This window comes from Siphateles boraxobius, unplaced genomic scaffold (genome assembly GCF_051911475.1).
Source record: "Siphateles boraxobius isolate OS27281-9 unplaced genomic scaffold, OSU_SipBor_1 42, whole genome shotgun sequence".
Lineage (NCBI taxonomy): Eukaryota > Metazoa > Chordata > Actinopteri > Cypriniformes > Leuciscidae > Siphateles > Siphateles boraxobius.
In genome coordinates, this window is record NW_027509053.1 from 1,597,049 (window position 1) to 1,605,060 (window position 8,012).

An 8,012-nucleotide genomic window follows, 5' to 3' on the forward strand; every position below is an offset into this window, starting at 1 on the left:
GTCTTCGTTTAACCAGAGCAAAAGTGCATTCTGTCTGATGCGTGCTGACGCTGTCGATTATAAACTAAAAATACTCTCTGCATCACTCTTTGTCAAGAGAGTCACTGTATCACCTGCGGTGCGTTTGGGGCATGCACAAGCGCTCCTCTCGAGCATGGCCAAATATCCTATCGACAGTGTCTTTGTGAAAAATTTCTCCATACCAGCAGGAGCGCGCATCTCTAACCATGAAAACCTCTTCCTCGGGACTCAGTTTACAGGTGCCTATGATAAAAACCCGTTCGCCTTTAAGGCGAGACACGGCAGGCAAAAACATCGTATTTTTTTCATTGGACAATTTTGAGATTTTGGGCTATTTGTCTTCAATAACATGTCTTCTTTCAGACTTGTGCTGAAAAAAAGTCCAAAATACACATTTAGGTCTTTATTTTACTTAACCTTTTCTGTTTGCGTGTGTAGATTTCACATAAATTCATCAAAAGTTGGCGTTCTAAATCATCCTGCCGCTCCGCGATCGCTGTCTGCACCCTGTCATCACACACACCGTTAGAAAGCTCTCTCTCTCCTTTGCAACGCTATCTGATCCAAATATGGTCATTTCCTGTTTATCAGCAACCAATCTTGAAAGTAAAACCGGCGATTTAACTCGAAATGCGCATCTCATTGGCTGATGCCAATTTCTGACAACGTGATTCGTTCAGAATCATCACGTGACGCGCTCTGACATTATATACATGCATCACATAATACTATACTTTACACGCTATATATACAAAACAATTACATTACTCAACACATTTCAGTTTTTGTACAATATAATTAATATATAATACTTAACAAATCTGTAATTCTGGGATCCTAAAGTGGTTGTGAGTCCCTCAGGCAGAAACATATTCACCTGTGTGATGGACTGTTGATGTGTGGTTTTGATGTGTTGAAGTGTTGTTTTGGATGTTATGATCAGTGATGGATAAAGCAATGATGAGTTTTGGATGTTAAACAGTGTGATGCATTGATTTTACTTGTACCTAAAACATATTTTGTCTGTAATTCATGGCTTTCAATAGAAATTAGTGGAATTTTGCCATACAAATCTTTAAAGGCAGTTTTCTCAAAATGAGTTTTTTCTCACACTCCTAGTGACGATTTTCCACTTCAGTAGCACCTACATACACCAAACTTTACAGTCCTATTCCTAACTATATTGTGAAGGTTTGTTCAGAGGGATTTGTTGATATATCATTTTTGGCCTGATTTGTATGACATTTTATGCCTAAAAATAGGGCGGAAATCAATTTTTTAAGACTATTGGCAGTATTTTCTGATTTATAGGGTAACAAAAGGAGATATTCATAATCCCCTCTGAAAATGTCTTTTTATTGAATATATCAACAAAATGCAACAATAATTTTGAACCTTGTTTTTTTCATCTTCAAAAAACGTCACTTCAAAATATAGGCAAATTAGCGTATATTTAATTAGATATAGCCTGATTAGCATATTTAAACAAAAAATTACAAAAAACTTGCAATACATTTTTTTCTCCAATTCATGTGAGTAATCAACTGGTAAAGTTTCATGATGATATCTGTAATTTAAAAATTTTACCCTATTCACCTGTAGTGTCTCGCCTTAAACACTTTAATTTAGAATTCATAAATCTCACCTCTGACGGCATGTATCTCCCAAATCGACCGTTTCAGCCACAATATAACTTATGAAATGCCGTAAGAGAGTTTTATCAACTGGTGTCTGCGACAGGTAGACATCTGAAGAACCAGCCATTGGCCATAGACGGAGAGTATTTTCTCAATGGATACACTCTCTATGCGTTCAACCTGACACCCGACGATGAATGTGGACAGCATGTGTCATTTATTAGATCAGGAAATATTAGATTAGAAGCACGTTTTAGAGAGCCTCTAGAGCACACTGTGAATCTTTTAATTTATGCAACCTTTGACCCTCTTCTTGAAATATCAAACCGAAGACAGGTGCTTGCTGAACACTACTGAAATGAACACGATACAGTTGACAGGAATCATGGACAACATATGTGATATCAATTTTCTAGGAGTGTTTCCTAGCGACTACCTCCCCAAAGAAGCGTTGTTAGATGTACCTGCCCTGTTAATTTCTAATACAGATGCATCGGGCGATCCGGGTCAGCACTGGCTAGCAATGTACATAGGGCGAAGTGGTTTCGCATGTTTTTTCGACAGCTTCGGTAATCCACCGGATGCAATTTGTTTTCCGAGATCTATTCAAGATTTTCTAAAAAAGAATTCTACACATGTTCATTATTCTACCAGACAAGTACAAGATTATACATCTGTCACCTGCGGACAGCATTGTGTCTTTTTTCTGTATCATATGTCGCGAGGGGTTGAGTATGAAAATATAATGAAATTTTACCATAATGATAATCTATTAAAAAATGATTCTATGGTATCTCTTTTTGTGAAAAAATTGAAACCCCGTGTCTGTGATAGTAAATAATTTAAGTGTATACAGTGCGTGCAATCTGGTAAAATGTTCCAGTCATAGTAATTTGTGATGTATTATTTATGTGTATATATTACAAATAAAATGACACGTAAACAGATGAAATGTTTCTTTCTTTTATTTGACAGCAGAAAACAATAACATCACACACATCTTTTAAAATAATAAATAAAAACATTCATGAAATTCACAGTTTTGAAATAGGTTGCACTAAATCACCCATATGGTTATATTTGTAAAACAGACAAATCCTGTTACATCAACACATATAATCGTTAAAATTTCAACCAGTGTTTAGTGTCTAATGCAGCTCAATTAAATACACTTTCATCCAGTGTGTTTGAATGTATGTGTGTTGCTGAGTCATAATATCCAACCTTTTTCGAAGATTTAGGTGGTACAGTCTCAAAATCACCATCGGATGTTTTTCTTTTTTACGCGATTCAATACCTCCATCGGTTGTTTTTCTTTTAAGCGATTCAATCATGTGTCTAACATGTTAGTTGGTTACAGTCGAATAAGGTATGTGTAGCTCTGCAAACGCATCCAGAAACTCGGGCCACCCCACCGGAAGCCTGTTGTCACGTATCATCTGTGGTGACGTCACACTTTTCAGTAGATCAAACACACGGGATCCGGGGATGATTCGTCCTTTATAAACAAACTCTCCATTGTCAGTCCATGATGCCAGATGTTTGGCTTTGGACATTTTATTCATAATATATTTTACATTTTTCAAGCTTCTCTGAGACACATTGTTTAGTACCTCTGATACGATTGCATCATCAGTGATGTCACTGGTGCTATTTCCGGTACTATGGGGGGTGTCAGTTGTCTCTTGAGGCATTGTAAGGGTTAGAGTGTTACATTCCATATCACGCTGTTTTACCACATTAAGAAATCGTTGTAAAGCGTTAGTGTAAAGTTTTGCCTTTTCGTGTGTGTCCAAATCATGTCTTCGTAATATATCCCTAATAGATGAGTCCAGATTGTCCTCCACGAGCGTATGAATATTTTCACGAGGTGGTGCAGACCTCAATCTGTCCAATTGATGCTTAGGCACTAGATAAATTTTTTCGGTGTGGTCCATCCTTTTTAGGTTCAGTTTCTAGTTATCAGACTGGTTATAAACAGGAGAGCTACTGATAATAAAGGAAGTAGAAATCCACCTCTTTGATTAATCATACACCTCTTCCTGACTATATTAATCTTTTTATTAGCAACGTACTTTATCTAGTTTTTCCTTCTTTTTAAAGAATTATGTTGCTTCGTAGTAAGAGGAATTGATCCGTGAAGTATATTTAAGGCAACTTCGCATAATTCTACTATTAACTCATCGGGGGCCGAATCCAGAATAACTCCTCGTTGCTTGGGTGTAGCCTTGTATAATAACTTTAAAAGGTACCTGATTTCTGGAAAGCCTCGAACTCATTGCTAAGCTCCCTTCTGAACGTACACGACCGGATGGTCAGACAGTACGTCCGATCTGAGACGGAATTTTTCAGGCGTTTGTGTTTTATAATCTATCAGTAAATAGCTGTAAGGTCGTTCGGTTGCATCTTGGTAGGCCTCAATAAAAAACTTTGTACTGGTAGGAAACATCTGTTGGCCCAAAACCCCTATCTGTTGTTTATCACGGGGATTTTTAAATATTATTAAATAGTTAGCATTAAAGGGTTAGTTCGCCCATTTAAGACATGAAGTTGTATGCAATCCTTACCAGCACTATAGTGTATACACACTGACCCACTCTGTTGTCACCCCCCTGGTCCGAGTTCTGACCGCTGGAAGTTTTTGAATGAAGTAATCCCGGCTACTTTCCGGGGCCACAAAACTGTGCGTTTTTACGTGAAAAAAAGATTTGCGTTTCAAAGCTTGATTAATTTAACACAAAAAAAACACGCCGGGCAAAATTCATACCTCAGTTTTAATGCGGCACTATTTTCCTTCCGTTTCTATCAATCCGCGCTGCTGTCAATGTCAACAAACAAGTTGCAGGAGAAGTTGGCAAGGGGCCTCGGACGACTGTTTTAAAGGCAGCTTGAGAAAAATGCAATGGGTTGTCCGGGAATCGAACGCAAACAGCAAGAATGGACAGACCCAGGAATCGAACCCATAGCAAGAATGCTCGTAATCAAGGTCTATAATTTACAAATGTGATGCGTTGGCCAGGAATCGAACCCGGGTCAACTGCTTGGAAGGCAGCTATGCTCACCACTATACCACCAATGCAAGACTGTTGGATGTAGACTGGAAGCCCTCTTCTGCGGTCAGCAATAATTTTCGCAATACTTTAGCAGCTGGCAGGTGCAGATGAACTGAAACTCTCTTTGTTTGGACCTGGCACTTAAAAAAATTGCATGAACTTATTGACCTGACCTACCAGGCACCATATTAAAAAACAAGGTCTCTAATTTAATAATGTAACACGTTTTATACAGACACTTTATAATTAAACGGTATTAGATTATTTTTTGCATTCACTGGCTTCTGTGAGGCGTTGAGCTAAAATGACGCATGACGCCGTTCCTGCAAGCCGCGCTGATCGGATACAACTACCTGTCTCTGCAACTCCTTGTTAGTATAGTGGAAAGTATCTCCGCCTGTCACGCGGAGACTGGGGTTCAATTCCCCGACGGGGAGATTCAGTCCTTTACTGCTGCCAAAAGACCTTAACAAAAGTTTTGCTCCAGCAAACAAGTTACAGGGAAGTTGGCAAGGGGCCCGGACGACTGTTTTAAAGACAGCTTGAGAAAAATGCAATGCGTTGGCCGGGAATCGAACCCATACAGCAAGAATGGACAGACCCAGGAATCGAACCCATAGCAAGAATGCTCGTGATCAAGGTCTTTAATTTACAAATGTGATGCGTTGGCCGGGAATCGAACCCGGTCACCTGCTTGGAAGGCAGCTATGCTCACCACAATACCACCAACGCAAGACTGTCGGATGTAGGCTGGAAGCCCTCTTGCGCGGTCAGCAAGAATTTTCGCAATACATTAGCAGCTGGCAGGTGCAGATGAACTGAAACTCTCTTTGTTTGGACCTGGCAGTTAAAAAAAATGCATGAACTTATTGACCTGACCTACCAGGCACCATATTAAAAAACAAGGTCTCTAATTTAATAATGTAACACGTTTTATACAGACACTTCATATTTAAACGGTATTAGATTTTTTTTTGGATTCACTGGCTTCTGTGAAGCGTTGAGCTAAAATGACGCATGACGCCGTTCGTGGAAGTCGGCCTGATCGGGGACAACTACCTGTCTCTGCAACTCCTCGTTAGTATAGTGGAAAGTATCTCCGCCTGTCACGCGGAAGACCGTGGTTCGATTCCCCGACGGGGAGATACAGTCATTTACTGCTGCCAAAAGACCTTAACAAAAGTTTTGCTCCAGCAAACAAGTTACAGGAGAAGTTGGCAAGGGGCCCCGGACGACTGTTTTAAAGACAGCTTGAGAAAAATGCAATGCATTGGCCGGGGATCGAACCCATACAGCAAGAATGGACAGACCCAGGAATCGAACCCATAGCAAGAATGCTCGTAATCAAGGTCTTTAATTTACAAAAGTGATGCGTTGGCCGGGAATCAAACCCAGATCAACTGCTTGGAAGGCAGCGATGCTCACCACTATACCACCAACGCAAGACTGATGGATGTAGGCTGGAAGCCGTATTGTGCGGTCAGCAAGAATTTTCGCAATACATTAGCAGCTGGCAGGTGCAGATTAACTGAAACTCTCTTTGTTTGGACCTGGCACTTAAAAAAATTGCATGAACTTATTGACCTGACCTACCAGGCAATGTAGTGATCTTTTTCTTTGTAGAAAAGTTAGAAGCTCAGACCAGGAGACGGTGGAAGTTTTCCAAGCAGAAGTTTTTTATTGCTTGTCGGTAGCTGCAGTCATTCCAACATCGTCTAACTAAGGGAACTTTACATTGTAGTTTATATACATTTCAAGGGGGAGGGATTACATTGTGAGGAACAAAGCATGTAAATGAGCTGAAACATGAGAACAGAACGGTGCAGGACTTCTCGCACTGAGATAAGAACTCCAAGACAAATGGTCTCAGTAATAAAATGGCAGGTGTTCAAACTTGCTCAGCATGCCTCTTCACCCGATAAAACAATGAGAACAGGAAAAGCCTAGCCTTCTCGTACTGAGATGGGACAGACAGGAATATCCTGCTGGGAACCCCTACCGTTTGCAGGGATTTCCTGGTCTCATCATTTATAAACTTTCTCAATATAAAATACTATTGTATTGGAATTCTAAATTAAACATTTAAATAAAATTTGTAATCCTACAACACCATATTAAAAAACAAGGTCTCTAATTTAATAATGTAACACGTTTTATACAGACACTTCATATTTAAACGGTATTAGATTTTTTTTTGGATTCACTGGCTTCTGTGAAGCGTTGAGCTAAAATGACGCATGACGCCGTTCCTGGAAGCCGAGCTGATCGGATACAACTACCTGTCTCTGCAACTTCTCGTTAGTATAGTGGAAAGTATCTCCGCCTGTCACGCGTAAGACCGGGGGTCGATTCCCCGACGGGGAGACCCAGTCCTTTACTGCTGCCAAAAGACCTTAACAAATGTTTTGCTCCAGGAAACAAGTTACAGGAGAAGTTGGCAAGGGGCCCCGGACGACTGTTTTAAAGACAGCATGAGAAAAATGCAATGCGTTGGCCGGGAATCGAACGCATACAGCAAGAATGGACAGACCCAGGAATCGAACCCATAGCAAGAACGCTCGTAATCAAGGTCTTTAATTTACAAATGTGATGCGTTGGCCGGGAATCGAACACGGGGTCAACTGCTTGGAAGGCAGCTATGCTCACCACTATACCACCAACACAAGACTGTTGGATGTAGACTGGAAGCCCTCTTCTGCGGTCAGCAAGAATGTTCGCAATATATTAGCAGCTGGCAGGTGCAGATGAATTGAAACTCTCTTTGTTTGGACCTGGCACTTAAAAAAATTGCATGAACTTATTGACCTGACCTACCAGGCACCATATTAAAAAAAAGGGTCTCTAATTTAATAATGTAACACGTTTTATACAGACACTTCATATTTAAACGGAATTAGATTTTTTTTTGGATTCACTGGCTTCTGTGAAGCGTTGAGCTAAAATGACGCATGACGCCGTTCCTGGAAGCCACGCTGATCGGATACAACTACCTGTCTCTGCAACTTCTCGTTAGTATAGTGGAAAGTATCTCCGCCTGTCACGCGTAAGACCGGGGTTCGATTCCCCGACGGGGAGACCCAGTCCTTTACTGCTGCCAAAAGACCTTAACAAATGTTTTGCTCCAGGAAACAAGTTACAGGAGAAGTTGGCAAGGGGCCACCGACGACTGTTTTAAAGACAGCATGAGAAAAATGCAATGCGTTGGCCGGGAATCGAACGCATACAGCAAGAATGGACAGACCCAGGAATCGAACCCATAGCAAGAACGATCGTAATCAAGGTCTGTAATTTACAAATGTGA

At 40.6% G+C, this 8,012-nt stretch overlaps 1 non-coding gene across 1 annotated transcript; it reads right to left on the bottom strand.

The window, feature by feature from the left end:
* Positions 1-4,665: 4,665 nt before the first annotated feature.
* Positions 4,666-4,737, bottom strand: trnag-ucc (transfer RNA glycine (anticodon UCC)). The gene has a single exon. It is a non-coding gene; the product is annotated as a tRNA-Gly (tRNA).
* Between the last annotated feature and the right edge of the window lie 3,275 nt (positions 4,738-8,012).